The sequence below is a fragment of the Vulpes vulpes genome, chromosome 2 (genome assembly GCF_048418805.1).
Source record: "Vulpes vulpes isolate BD-2025 chromosome 2, VulVul3, whole genome shotgun sequence".
Taxonomy (NCBI): Eukaryota; Metazoa; Chordata; class Mammalia; order Carnivora; family Canidae; genus Vulpes; species Vulpes vulpes.
The window spans coordinates 71,465,785-71,481,878 of NC_132781.1; the positions used below are offsets into that span (position 1 = coordinate 71,465,785).

At 33.8% G+C, this 16,094-nt stretch overlaps 1 protein-coding gene across 49 annotated transcripts in view; it reads right to left on the reverse strand.

Moving 5' to 3' along the window:
* ADGRL3 (adhesion G protein-coupled receptor L3) overlaps nucleotides 1-16,094 on the reverse strand; it is an 808,546-nt gene that overhangs the window by 626,658 nt on the left and 165,794 nt on the right. For all 49 annotated transcript variants that reach the window (XM_072748899.1, XM_072748903.1, XM_072748906.1 and 46 more), the window contains exon 2: nucleotides 7,322-7,392. The gene's annotated coding sequence lies outside the window, so the exon portion shown is untranslated. The remainder of the gene's footprint in view (nucleotides 1-7,321; nucleotides 7,393-16,094) is intronic.

Sequence of the window (16,094 nt, forward strand, 5' to 3'; positions counted from 1 at the left end):
GCCTCTCTCTCTCTCTCTCTGTGTTTCTCACGATTAAAGAAATAAAACCTTTTAAACTATATGAAATAATTGAATAAAAACATCACAATCCTCTTACAGATCTGACTGGACTAGTACTTTTCAAATATCACCCATATATTCAAGGTTAACTAAGGAAGTAAAAGGCTGTATATACATCCATACTGTTTACTCTCAACTAGTCTTTCTGTTTTATCTTTAAAGTATTGAGTTAAAGAATATGTTCAGATATGTTCAAGATGAAAAAAACTGAAGGAGCCCTGTTTGCATTCCAAAAATTATGGTGGTCACTACACCTTGTTTGCCACAGCAGGAAAAGGCATGGTTTTTAAAACAGGCAGAGACTACAAAAAAAAAAAAAAGACAGGAGATGAAGAATGAACTTTGTTTACTTGGATCTCCAGCCTCTCTTAACACAAAACTTATCTATAATTATTTTGGGTGCTCAACGATTTAAAATTTTGTTTTTATTATTTTTTCCCTTAGTTTTAGGTATTTATTAGCACTGTTCTGAAGTGTAATGTTTTAGCTTTAGGTGAATGGGTCAGGTAAGGGTCAGCGGTTTGACGCCTGCCTTCAGCCCAAGGCGTGATCCTGGAGACCAGAGATCGAGTCCCAAGTCGGGCGCCATGTGTGGAGCCTGCTTCTCCCTCTGCCTGTGTCTCTGCCTCTCTCTCTCTCTCTCTCTCTCTGTGTCTCTCATGAATAAATAAATAAAATCTTAAAAAAAAAATAATGGGTCCGGTAAGTGATGACATGTTACTTCATACAGAAATTGAAATTTGTAACAATAATCAAAGAAAAATGAATTTTTGATTCATAACTATTTTTCTGCCTTACATAGGTTTTAATTTCCTAAATGGCAAATTTTTATCAGACATTTAAAATATGTTTAAAAATAATTAAAGGAAGAAGATGAAACACAAGCAATTTGACAGCTTATAAAAGTTGAAAGGAAATTTTAAGAAAATATATCAAAAGCTTCAAAAAAAATGAGTCATACACTAGGACCTAGTAATTCTACTACTGAAAATCTATTTGAGGTAATAATAATCACCTATATATAAAATGCTGTATATAAATATATATCTCAATAGTACTTATGATAAGTAAAATGTAGTAAGATAACAGTAAAAAGGACCTTCTTATATATTCATGTATATGTCTTTGTTTATTTAAAAGATAACTATGAGTATACACCATAATGGTAACCATAGTTTCCTCTGAGTGTGGGACTATGAATAATTTAATATTCTCTCTTTGCAGTATTTTCTAAATTTTCTATAATGAGTATGCATCAATTTTACCATATAAAATCTAATTAACATTTTAAATGATTAAAATTTAAATTGAGTACTTTTAAGATATAAAGAGTTTCAACAAAATGTTTGGTGAACAGAGCAACGTGCACCAAAAATACTGATCCATAGATAGTAAGTTATTGGTAATAACTTACTTAGCCTTTGTAAAACTCTATTTAAAAAGGTTTTAGTTTCATTTTTGGTGAAAAAGTACACTGTTGTTTTGCATATACCCCGCTTGCTGTTTACTGCTTCCTGGCCCATTCTGTGGTTTAAGTAGTGGCTGACAACTTTTGCTTTGCTCAACTGACTGGCAGCTATCATTTGAATGCCAGACTTATCTTTATGCAAATTTCCAAAGGTCACCATTTATGCATGTAAATTCTGAAGGGCACTAACTCTACAGCTGACAGATTCTGACAGCCACTATATCTCCAAGAATGGAATAAGCAGGGATAACTGTCTGAATAATTAATGTGCTTTTACTCTGCCCATGGCCAGTTTTTACATTCTGTACTTTCTGACTGGTTTTGAAATTAATTAGAAAATGTAATTTCATAGCAAACCAAAACTTTTTTTTTTTTTTTTTACTTCTATTAACAAATGGTTTAAAAAAAAAAAATGAGACAATGACCTTTGGCTTAAGGTGTTCATTAGTAGAAATCGCTCCTATCTAGAGACCTAAATTAACATCTAGCTCTGGATGTTATTTCTGAAAAAACATTTATTATTATTATTGTTACAACTCTACTCTGTAAACCTCAGTGAATGGCATCACCAACCATTGGGTTGCCATTTCAAACCTGAGACTCAGGGCCCTGAGACTTAAACCCTCACTACTGCAATGTAGTCAGTCACTAAGACCTGTCAATTTACCTTCTAGTCTCAAACAAATTACTACCATTCAATCCCCAGAGTTGCTGCCTTAAACCAGGTCTTTGTTTTATACTTCACCTGAGTTATTGCAAATAGTTCCCAGGTAATCCTCCTGCCTATAGCTGCAGTCACCCACATTGTCTCCCTAGCTTTCTAGTATCCAAACCTTTCTAATATCCACAAACAAAGCCAGTTGTCCAATATAAAAAGACACTTAAAACTAGAAATTAAAAGGATGCCCTAAAGAGAAAATATTTAGAATATTTAACCAATGGGAAGAGACAATAAACAAAAATATGTATAATGTGTTAATACGGGATCTGGAGAAAAATAAAGGAGAGGAATGCAGAGGGTGCTCCCAAGCAATTTCAATTTTAAATATGATGTCAAGGGAAGATTGCCATGAGGATATTTATAGCCTAGGAAATAAGCAAGAGAAGAATTGTGATGAGTTGAGGAACCAATAGGCTAAGGCTCCCAAGCAGAATGGCCTAGTGTGTTCAGGAAATACAATGAAGCCAGAATAGCTACAATGCAGAGGATACTAAAACAGGAACAGGGTTCTAAGTGCTGTACAGTGAAAATGATGTGGCAAGGAAAAGGGAAGGCTGTCGTAATTCTTTAGGGAACAGGGAACCGTGATCTGGATCAAGGTAATAGCTAAGGAGATGTTCAGAATAAGGCAGTATGTGCTGATGGATGTGCAATGTGTACAAAAGAAAATTCAAGATTCACTCCAAGGACTTAGGCCTAAGGAATTAGAATAATTAAGCAAAGGCTTTCAGAGAGTGATTTTTCTGAATGGCCCTTATTGCTATTTATTATTTTATTTATTTTAATTGTTTTATTATTCCAAAACTGTGATTTGACATTTTGTGGTTAAATCCACTCAAAGAGGCGCACTTGGGTGGCTCAGTTGGTTAAGCATCTGACTCTTGATTACACCTCAGATCATGATGTCAGGGTGGTTATGACTGAGCCCCAGGTCAGGCTCTGCGCTCAGCACGGAGTCTGTTTGAGATTCTCTCCCTCATCCTCTACCCCTTCCCCAGCTTGTACGCACTCCTCTTTCTCTCTAAAATAAATAAGCAGGGCAGCCCTAGTGGATCAGCGGTTTAGTGCTGCCTTCAGCCCAGGGCCTGATCCTGTAGTTCTCGGATCGAGTCCCACGTCGGGCTCCCTGCATGGAGCCTGGTTCTCCCTCTGCCTGTGTGTCTGCCTCTGTCTTTCTGTGTCTCTCATGAATAAATAAATAAAATCTTAAAAAAAAAAGAAATACTAATGTTTTAAAAAATAATAAAATAAAATAAAATAAAATAAAATAAAATAAAATAAAATAAAATAAAATAAAATAAATAAGCAAAACATCTTTAAACAATCCATTGAGAGGTCATTTACAGTGGGAAATCTATCTTCTACAGTACATCCTTCCTTAGAGGTTCAAAAAATTATAGTTTATTTTACAAGCACTTAGTGTTTGTAGGGGCTTGGATATGAATAGCTCTATTTTAAGTAATATACAGTACAAAATTTTATTGGCCTCATATTAAAAATAAGGAAATTTTTAGTGCAGAGAGGTAAGTAACACCTCCAAGGTCATATGTAGTGTCTGTCTCCAAAACGTGATCTCTTTGCTCTGCTTTCTTTCAGGATCGGTTTTGTACTCCATTACAAAAATATAATGAATCTAGAAGTTCTCAGGGCTGATATGTGGCGGGAGGTGGAAACTAAAGAAGGGCATAGGAGAACTTCCAGGGATGACAGATATGTTCTCTATCTTGGTTTTAGTGGTACTTACTGAGCCTTATGTGTTTGTCAAAACAGAATTGTGCATTAAAAAGAGTGATTTTATTATACATGAATTATACAAGAATAATCCAGATTTTAAAAAATAATGTAGCAAATATCATAAATTGACGTAAAATGATCTTAAATTGATATGGAAATATACATAAAAGAACTCTTTCATACAACATAATTTATTTGAATACTTTTTTGATAAACGTATTATTATTTTAATGTCATCTTCCAACAGTATCTACTGAGAAAGTAATACATTTTTATGGTAGCCACATAATTTTCCATGTGTGATTTTAGCCATTTTGACCATAGCAGAAAATTCTAGGCTTTCTCCAATGATTTTATTCCTCCTCTGAAGAAAATCTCAAATAAGACTTTCAACCATGTCAAAATTCAGTGAAAATTTCTAAATGACTAGATTGAATGTGACTTTAAACACTGCTGAAAAATCTCGTTATTTGTGCTCCAAAGGTTTTTAAGTCATATAAGCATGTTGCTGAGGTTCAAAAAAATTGAACCCTTAACTTATACTAAAGACAAAATTTGTTCTTTGGACAAGTTTAATCACTTATAATATGAGACAAATCCCAATAATAGTCTTCTTAATTAGTTTTTAGCTATCCATTGCCATTTTTTGGTTTTTTTAATGTATTTATCTTTTTTTAAAAGAGAGAGAGAGAGACAGCATGCAAGTAGGGGAGGTGCAGGGGAAGAGGATTTTAAACTGACTCTGTGCTGAGCACAGAGCCCGAAGTGGGGCTCAATCTCATGACCCCGAGATTGTGACCTGAGCTGAAATCGAGTTGGACGCTTAACCAACTGAGCCACCCAGGTGCCCTGCCAGTTTTTGCTTATTGTTGTTGTTATTTATTTGGGCATGTAGTAATCAAATAATCTTCAATTCGTAATTTTTTCTTAATACTTCATAAAATCAATTGTCTAAATATGAGTGGTCTAGGTAAAAATTGACATCCATTCATTTAAATCACTTATCCAAACACATGTAATATGAGTACACTAAAATATTTTGAAAAACAATCAATGCCATCATAATCACATGAGATACAATCTGACTTCCATTAGGATGGCTATAATTAAAATAACAATAACTTTTGGCAAGAATAGAGTGAAACTAGAATACATGTCTGGTGAGAATGTAAAATGGTGCAAAGTCTTTGGAAAACAGTTTGTTAGTTTTTCAAAAGGTAAAACATTCAGTTACCTCATGATCCCAGTAATTCTATCCCCATTATATATTCAAGACAGATGAACACACATGCCTACAGAAAAACTTGTACATGAATGTTTATAGCAGCCATTATTCATAACATCCAGAAATTATTAAAAAGAACCCCAAGGTCAATCAACTGATATATATAAACAAAAGGTGGTATATCCATATAACAGAATAGTATTCAGACATAAAAAGAAATTATGTCCTGATTCACAGAATAAGGGTAAAACGTGACAACATTATGTTGAGTGAAGAAGGTAGGTACAAAAGGCCACATATGGTATGATTCCATTTTTTATGGTAAATATATAGGTGCTAAAAGTATATTAGCCAGGGAATAGGACAAAGGGACAAACGGAGTAACTGCTCATGGGTAAAAGGTGTTTTTTAGGAGAGATAAAAATGTTTTGGATGAGACAGTGTTGATAATTACACAACTCTGTGAATATACTAAAAAATACTAAATGGTATACTTTTAAAAGAGTAAATTAATGGTATATAAATTATATCACAATTAAAAAATGACAAAACAACAGTTAATCATTTAACACTATAAAAAAAACACATATCCTCAGAAACGTCTTTCTGTTCCCTGTAATAGTCATTACAATAAATATTGTAAGGCCTTAATGCTTTCTTATATTTTGTAATGAAAATGAGTATTAAGGAGAGGTTCTGAAATTTTCCTCTCACAACCCTATAAATACACTGAAGCACTCTGGAGACATCTTGGCTGGGAAATTAGGTGCTAGTCCAGCAAACATGATTATTGCATGGACTGCTCCAAACCTACTTTTCCAGACTCATCTCCTAACTGTTCTACCACATGAGTAATATTTGAGCAACATTAGAAATATCAACCTTTCAATGGACATTCCTTATTCCTTTATGTACTCCTTAAAAAGCTATTCTGTTAGCTTGGAATGCATGACTTCACCTTCCCTGCCTCAACAACCCCTCAATGAATTTCATAACTTCTATGAAAATTTCAAGAGCTTCCAGAAAAAGTGACTTGCTCCCACTTTTGTTTCCTTAACAGTTCGTCAGTGACTCATAAAATGTATACGGTAATTTCTATAAAGTTTCATATCTTTCCCACCAGCATTTAATGTCTCCAGAACAAGCAAATCTAAGTTTCGCATGGTAGAATTTTTTGAAAAAGATGATTGAATCAGTCTGTTTTTGTTAGTTTAACTAATTTATATCACTAAGTACCAAAAATCCACTTTGTATTCAAGAGAGTTAAACGAAGGCCTGCAAAACTTATATGTTAATGTACAGATAAGCGAGTAAGCACAAATAAAGTACTAGCTTAAAGATTCAATCAGATCTACTGTGGGAAATAGAAAATAATGTTTGCCTATGTGAATGAATGTGCTGAAGAAAGCAGTGGCAAAGAAATTAAGGCATAAATATGTATTAGAAGACATATCCTGGAAATTTTAGTGCCTACAAAGTGAGTGCAATATTTTTATAATCTTTTTATAGTCTTAAATCGCTTTTTATAGTCTTAGAGTAAAAAGAAGAGAATCTTTGAAAATAGATTTATAAAAATTTATAATACATACCATTATATGAACAACTCAAAATTAAATGAACATGACATAATGTTAAAGAGAAAATTGGTATTTCTGCTTTTAAGCTGCATATTTATAATAATTGTCAAAAAAAAAATAATTGTCACTTCACAGAAATCAACTTTGGTAACTTCAAGAAGAAAGGAAATTCCAATTTTAGTGCTGGTTGATTAATATAAAGGCCTACTTGTCTTCAAATGATTTGCTGAAGAAAATGCAAATCATTTATGTTGTTAATATATAACATATAAATTATTTTTAATACCATATTTTTTGTTCATCTAGCTGGAGTATAAGTCCTTAAGTGGAATTTTGTATATTTTTTGAAAAACAAAATTGAACTTTCTTGTGGACAAATTTTATCTTCCAAAAAATATGCAAAATCTATTTAAGGAACTCAGTGAACAATTTTCAATACGATCCTAATAAAAACATACACAAACTTGAATATAAACATTAAATACACTTTGAAATTGCAAACAATTACGAAACTGGAAAAATTAACTATTAGTTACCTTAATTTAATGCTCTTCAGTTGCTAAAAGTCCATGTTCTTTTCTCCGATTTACTGAACATTTAAACTTTTCTGTAAAAAAAAAAAAAAAAAAAAATTAGATGATGAGAAAAAAATAATACTTTATTTTATGGTTATATTTTTAGGACTATTAGAATATACTGTGTATTTCTTATTACTGATCAAGTGTATTTCTTCCCACAGTGCTTTGGGTATGACCATGGTATAACAAATTAATTTTAATTTACCAGTGAAACATCTTCAACTATCTATTTTACTGTATCATTCACTGGGAGTAATTAATGAGTCTGGTAGATATGGGAATTTTAATATTTTCCTAATTACTAAAAGAAGATGCAAGGAGCACCTGGATGGCTCATTCGGTTAAGGGATCGACTCTTGATTTCAGCGCAGGTCAGGATCTTAGAGTCCTGGGATCCAGCCCCAGAGCATGCTCCATGCTCAGTGGGGAGTGTGCTTGAGATTGTTCCCTCAGCTCTGCCCTTCCAGCTCCTGCACTCCCTCTCTCAAATAAATAAATAAATCTTTAAACGAAAAAAAAAAAAGTGTTTTTTCCAAGAAACTAGAAATTATTTCTTAGAACTCACAGAACTTATTTTAAAAACTTGCATCTTCTTTGATATGTATTTTTTTAAAGATTTATATACTTATTTTGGAGAGAGAGACAGCATATGCACTAGCAGCAGGAGGGGCAGAGGTGAGGGAGAAAAATCTCAAGCAGACTCCCTGCTGAGACAGGAGCTGGATATGGGGCTGGTCCCAGGACTTTTATGACCTGAGCCAAAATAAAGAGTCAGACACTTAATTGACTGTGCCCACCAGGCACTCCTGCAAGAGACATGCCTAATAAGATCCTGGGATGTATTTAATCACTTTTTCCATTAGAACTGCTATGGGGAAAAAAAAATGAAAAACACCTTAGTATATATCTTGCCACCTAATCATATATACAAATACAGAGATTTGGGATTGTGATTACATTGTAACTATAATGATTTACACAAATTCAGATTTTAAAAATAATAGAAAGGAATAAGTACAGAAGTAAAAGATCATTTAATATCGACATGCCAGACATTTTACCAAAACTGGAAAAAAAAAAAAAAAGTACTGTCCTTCAAAGAATTTTCTTTAGGATTTCAACTTTTCTAATGGTTCTGCACTGGTCATATCAAGTTTTGAACATTCTGGTGAGTCCATGTAAGTGCTTTATATGAGCATCAGCTGCAACAGTTCATTATTATGATACTTAGTATTTATTATGCTAGTAATAGTAATATGCTATTGGTAAAATGGTAAGTAATAGTGTATGTGCCAAAACAATGACAAAATGTATTATCTATTCTATCGTCTTTTCCCAAATGAATTAGATATATGCAGAAACTCATTAGCATAAAATTAAAATTAAGCTCCCCTTTATAGAAGCTATATTGATTACCATCAGATATACATGAAAACAAATTAATGTAAAAATATTCACTAATAAAGCATTATAGTTTGAGGATTTTTTGTTTGTTTGAGGATTTTAAAGTATATTTTTCCCAGTGTGTACCCACCCATATTTGGCCCATTAGTGAGGTTTTGTACCACAAGAGCAATCCATTCCTTATTTGAAATGGCACGCTTGACTATTTGAACAATCAACGGAGAGCAATTTCTTGGCTATACAATTTCTTGGCTATACAAATAAGGTATAAACCAATTTCTTGGCTATACAAATAAACCAATTTCTTGGCTATACAAATAAGATATTATTTCCTGATTTTTGAAGAATAAGCCTCTCCAGTCTTACAAATATTTTACACGTCTGAACAATCACAAGTAATGGTAGCACAGGCTCACCTAGAAATATCCTCACCCTTTAGATTTTGTTTCTCCCATTTAGGAAACAAATTCTGAAATCCAAACCTGACTTCTTCCACAAAGTTCTCCAGAAGAGGACCAAAACAACTCCACCACAAACAGAAAAATCCACAACATAAATTGAGGCCTCACAAAAATCAAGACCAAGAAAAAAAAAATGCACCAATATATGTGTCCTTGAGTTTGTTTGTGTAACTATCTTGATAGGTCCATTTTTCCTTTGTTCAGAAGATCAGAGAATCTCCAATCTACAGTTTGGCTATTGAGTGTTTCAATGCTTCAGGCACTTAAAAATTAGTAGACAAATCAGAAAGAAGAACAAGCTGACACAGGGTCACAGCTTCCTATAGGGAAGTAGACCAGGTCAGAGGTAAATCACAGAAAACGAAAAGGGGAAGTACATGGCTAAAGAGAATTGAATACCAAACAGAAGAGAGGAAAAGACATGATTTCAAATGATACTGTTTTATCAGCATAAAATGTTAGGCTGAATTTCTTTTTCAATGAGTAAACTTGATCTAAACAGGATTTTTAAAAGGAGCCACTAGAATAATTATTCGAACAACTTGACTACTTCAAAGGAAAGCACTCAGAAAAGATAGAAAACTTGGTGTGCTTATATTTTCAAATTTTCAGCACCATTCAAAAGTGACATAAAAAGAAACTCACTAGCGCTTATTGCAATTTACTCTACGCTTTCCAAATCAGATGGAAATACTTGAATACTAGATTGCTTTAATTAAAAATTTAAAAAATAATCCTTTAGAAAACAACTTGTAAAAAATCATGTATAAAAGACGGCAAAAATGGAAAATAAAATGGAAAGATTTCATTCACCAACAAAAAAAGGGGAATACATAATAAAAATATGTTCAAAACAAATTTTCTAATCCCAAGATAGCAAAGTTTAAAAAGTAGAGCAACATGCACCATTCATTCATCAAGTATTTAAATTAAAAGATAGTTTGCAATCTAAGATGACAGTAATGTTTTCTTTTTAAATATCATAGAGAACTGAGATTGTTTATAAATACAGTGAATTACAGAACTATTCTTAAGGTAATTTTTTTTTTGTCTATGAGAGTCCTTAAATAATCATTTTTAGAACTAAAGAGTTAAATATTAGGTGCCACAAATTTATTATCTGTAAATAGAAGCATATAGCCTTCCTACCTATCATTTCCAATTATTTGGAAATTAAATAAGAAAAAAATGAGTCAGGAATGCCTGGGTGGCTCAGCAGTTGTGCGTCTGCCTTTGGCTCAGGGAATGATCCCGTGGTCCTGGGATCAAGTCAAGCATCGGGCTCTCCACAGGGAGCCTGCTTCTCCCTCTGCCTGTGTCTCTGCCTCTCTCTCTCTCTCTCTCTGTCTCTCATGAATAAAGAAATAAAATCTTTAAAGAAAAAAAGTATGAGTCAAAACTCAGTAAATAGATCCATTAACTGAATTTATGACATTCTACTTCCACATCTTCAACTAGATCATCCGATGCTCTTTATTATGATGTTAAAATCGTTGTTCCAACTACCGTGTCTCAGTTTCTCAATCTACCAGTTATCTTCAGATATCTTCTACTTTTCATCCTCTATCAATAACCATTATCATGTACCACTAATTATTTTTTCAGTAGACTGTTTAAATTTGTCTTTCATCTCTATTTCCAATAACTTTACTGGTTAGAAAGGTACAACCAATAAAAATTTTCGTGGTTATCAGATGACAGTGCTAAGGCAAGATCCCAAGGCATTTTACACTTACTTTGTTCCCTCCCACTACAGGTTGTCACCATTGGCCCCCATATTTGGAAACTGCAAGGTGCAAAAATAGTGCCTTATTATCTTTATAGTACCACTTTATCCCCACTCATATCTACCCTGCCAAAATAATCTGAGACCTCATTTTCCCCATGATGATTTCTGCTCATTAATCCACAAACACTCTGCTGTTCTCCACAGGGTCTGGCTTTTCAAGACCCTTTATAAGATGAATACATTATTTTCCAGTACGAACACCTTTTTGACACTACTCCACCAGCATGGGCTGCTGATTGGCTCCTGAGACAGATTATTCCAGGAAAGAATGGCTTGTTAATGCAACAAGACCTGTTCTGTGCAGTTCTCTACACTTATCTGAATACCATGCTAATATTATGCTAAAGTTTCATTCTCTAATGAAATTAAACTCAACACTTTAAGCTCAAACAGGTCTGTAAACTTCTGGTGCATTTCAAATCGAGAGTACAAAGTTTAGTCTTCAATGTGACAAACATCCATATGTGATCATTTTCAGCCCCCAAGAATTTAAGCTATTATATAAAGGATGGTATCTTGGAAGCAATTTTTTATCAATGTAAAACTGGACAAAAACGACAAAAACAATGGTTTCAGGACTATGGAAACTGTCATGCAATAAGTGTTTATGCCAGAAAAACCCCTCTACTTTTGATAAGCACAGTGGGGATCCTGTAGGGTTTTTGCCCGGAAATTCTACTCTCTCTCCTCCCAACCTTCAGCTGGACTTTTAGGTTATAAAATAAATCTTAACCAATTTAAAAGAGTTTGAATCAGGCACCTAGGTGTTTCAGTTGGTTAAGCATCTGCCTTCAGCTTGGGTCATGACCCCAGGGTCTTGGAGTCAAGTCCCACATTGGGCTCCCTGCTCAGTGAGGAGTCTTATTTTAATATTTGGAAATTTTTTAAAAAACCATAAATATCTCATGTATCAAATCATAAGATAAATTAGAAAATATTTTTCAACTGAGCAAAACTAAACTAGAGCATATCATAATTTAATGGAATGCAGCTAAAGCAGTGCTTAAAAGTAAATTTATAGCTTTAAACATCTCAGAAAAAGAAAAGAGCAAAAAGAATGAAAGAATGAAAGGAAAAAATGTGTGACCAGATCAACTGTAAAATGAAAACCCCACTACTTATTCTGTTATTAAAAATCCATTATCTTTTCTAGTCCTTAATCTCTTCATCTTTAACATGATAATTAGAATAAATTGCTCATAACCAGCCTTCCCACTGAAAAAATATAATTGATAATTTTGGTACCAGCCAACAGATCTATAAGTGATATTAAAAATATACACTTCATAGATAACTCAGAGTTTATTACTTGGGGAAAAGGACTGAAGAGCAGCCCGGGTGGCTCAGCGGTTTAGTGCTGCCTTCATTCCAGGGCATGATTCTGGAGACCCGGGATCAAGTCCCACATCAGGCTCTCTGCATGGAGTCTGCTTCTCCCTCTGCCTGTGTGTGTGTCTCTCTCTGTGTGTCTCTCATGAATAAATAAATAAAATGTTTTTTTAAAAAGGACTGGAGATAATCCAAAACACAAATGTAGTTAATATATTATACATAACATTTTCACTTATAGAAGACTGAACCTTTTACATTTTATTTAGATGAAGATCAAAAGAAATCATAATTAATGGAAGAGAAGGGAAAAATTATTATGGTGACAGACTGCCTGTTTGCATACAGAGGAGTGCAGAAGATAGCAGAGAATATATTAGGACAGGATTAAGTGGGTAAGACAGGATGGGGAAAGCAAAGGGAAGGGAAAAGAAGAGCTCTTAATTAGTATCTACTATACACCCAGCCACTGGGTAACATCAAGCATTAGAGCACTATATACCAAGACCCTGACCTTATACAGAAGAGTTTTTATTTGTTAAAATCAAAATAAAAGATTCCACAGGAATTTTACTTATTTTCTTTCACTTGCAGTTCAATTACACAGAGATTGTTTCTTCCCTCATGGAAATGGCAATGTCCTAATGAATCAGTTAATCAGAAGCCCAGGGCATACATCACCCTCCAACTCTCATCCCAGCAGGTATTTGGTTAAGGGAGTACACTTGAATTGTAATTCTTCCAGGGATTTGTTTCTGCTGTACTCCTTCAGCAAGGACAATAAAGATAAAATAAAGGTAATAAAAAGCAAGGACAATATTCGCTCCCCGGTGTCCAAAACTAACGAAAACACCTCTTTCTCCAAGTTGGGTCTTGGACTGAATCAGCTGATGCTCTAGCTTATTCTTGCATAAGGACTATAGAGTCTGCTGCTCAAACCCTAGTCTTTCCAGGAAGACTATTTCCTCAGTGATGTGAGTTCTTTTCTTTCGGTGCTTGAGAAACAGCTTTCAAGATATCAATATAAAAAGCAATCATTCAATTTAATCTGGGATTTTACCCCTCAAAAAGTACTCGTTTATAACTGTAATTCCACATAACATATTTGCATCCTAATTATAGTTTCCAAATTATGTAATAATGGGAGTTACCAAGCTATTTTCATTTATAATAAAATATGCTTACATTCTATGCCTTTGAATAATCATTTATAGTAGGACACACTGAAATCCATGCCATTACTTATATCTTCTTGTGTTTTATTTAATTTTCAAAATTTAAATGAGGAACTTTAAAAATGCCTTGAAACGGAAGTTTGATATATGTTTTAAGATTTTATTTATTTATTCATGATAGCCATAGGGGGCTGGGGGCAGAGGCACAGTCAGAGGGAGTAGCAGGCTCTATGCCAGAAGCCTGATGCAGGATTCGATCCCGGGTCTCCAGAATCACGCCCTCGGCCAAAGCCAGGCACTAAATCACTAAGCCACCCAAGGATCCCCTGAAAGTTTGATATATGAAAAGATCTTATTTTAGTTGGTCCAAGGGTTGTGGGTTATTGTTAAGCTGAAAAGATCTTTTTCTTTAAACATTACTCTCCTTAAAAAAAAAAAAAATTACTCTCCTTAAATATCAAGTTTTTAGTTCACATAAAAAAAAAAAAAAGAAGTATTTTCCCTTCTTGGTAATCTAATCAAATAAAGCAGTTTAATCTCAAACTATTATATATATATATTAAAAATAGCCTAAGAAGGAGTTATTGTGCCAGTGGATACTACCAAATATTTTCTACAGACTCACGATTGGATTTTTATGTATTTATGTCATTTCTGACTGTCAGTTCTAGAAAAATGATTTTTATCTCCCATGTCTATGAGGCCAAATTGTCGGCTGATATCAATTCCAAGGAAAATCCAGTATGCCAGAATCCTGAATCTTACGAAGGATGAGAACGGGGTGTCTACTGAAGTGTTCTCAAAGGCTTAAAAGAGTTTTGGATTGCCAGACGCTGAATCTCAGATAAGCTCCTTCCAAAAATCCTTATTCTTCTGGTCATTTAAAAAAAAAAAAATCAATAAATGTATTCTAACCAAAGTTTAAAAAGCTTCTGAGAAATGACCCCTGCCAAAGTCCTTTGGGGACTTTCCAACTGTCCAGGGGGCAGAGTGTGGGATCAAAGAGCAGAAAGAAGGAAGTAAAGAAATGCTGCTGAGAGAGTGAAAAAAAAAAATCTAACTGGAGAACTAAAAGGGATTAGCTTACATATCAAATATCAGATTTCCATTGCACTGCTACTCTGCTTTCTCCTCTTTTTTTCTGCCCCGTTCTGACATCGCCTGTAGTTCATTACATGAAGCTTTATTTCCCGACTTTGTGTATGATTTCACGCAGAAAATCTTCAATACCAAAATCTTTAAAATGGTATGCTTTACATTACACAGTAATAGGTACCTTATCTCAGACTCCACCATCTGGAAATCAGACCAATTTAACATACAGGATATATTCCTAAATCAGGAATATATATTCCTAAATCCTAATATATATTCCTAAATCAGGAAACATATTTAAAAGAAAAAAGAAAAAAAATCTCACACTGCATTAAAACCCAATGAACTTGACTCACAGAGAGGCCTTCAATCAAGACTTAGATTTTATGCTCTCCCGTATTCTGATGGCAAGAAATCAGAAGCAGACACATCATAGAGACAGACCAACAACCACCACAAATACCTAAAGCACTGAGGAAAACAGAAAACTACTTGGAGTGAACGGCGGAAAGAGTTTTTATACAAACTGTCAAACATCTGGAGTTTTGCCACTTAATGGGTGGATGTTTGCCTCGATTTTTCAGAAATTCTTCTGTTCCCAAAGAACCTGCCACCCAAGCAAGACTATATAACTGAACTTTTACTCAGGTACAATTGAAACAAATCATAGATCAAGAAGGTCAAATGTACGGGTATTATAAATAATTAAAAGTTAACAGCCTTGATAAAGCAAAAAGGAAATGTGTATGTTTGTGTGCATTTTACCCACCCCTTTGGATGACATTACTTTTAAGTATAATTATTTTATTTATATATACTATATACATATAAAGATAGGAATATAAATATCTATTTTAAGTCATTTGAAGATCACATACCCATGAGGGGGGAAATCCATATCACTCCTTCCAAACTTTATTCATTAGAATTTTTTTTAAATTAGTGGACTCCTTTTTGGAGGGGTAGGGGGAGCATTTTTTTCATAGGCCTTTTAAAAATAATAAATGTTGGGGCACCTGGGTGGCTCAACTGGCTGACTGTCAGAGTCTTGGTTTTAGATCAAGTCATGATTTCAGGGTCATGGGATGGAGCCCACACTCAGCATAAAGTCAGCCTGGGATTCTCCTCCCTCCCTCTGTCTCCTCCCCTCCCCCATTCTCACTACTCTCCCTCTCTCTCTCTCTAAAATAAATAAAATCTCTTAAAAAATTATTTAAAAATAATAAATGCTGTCTGCAAGCTTTCCACACAATTTCTGAAAAGGGAAATTCTATCAAAACTGGAACAGCATTTTTTCAGAATAACAAGTCAAAGAATGTAACACAACACAAATTACTAATGAATTAAAATACTAAGATTTTATAAATTTATCTGGTACTGAATTCAGTTTACATTGTTACTGAATATAACCAATTTACTTTGAAGTACATATGCATAAGATATAAAGGAAATATTAATAGTAAAATAGAAATTTTTTC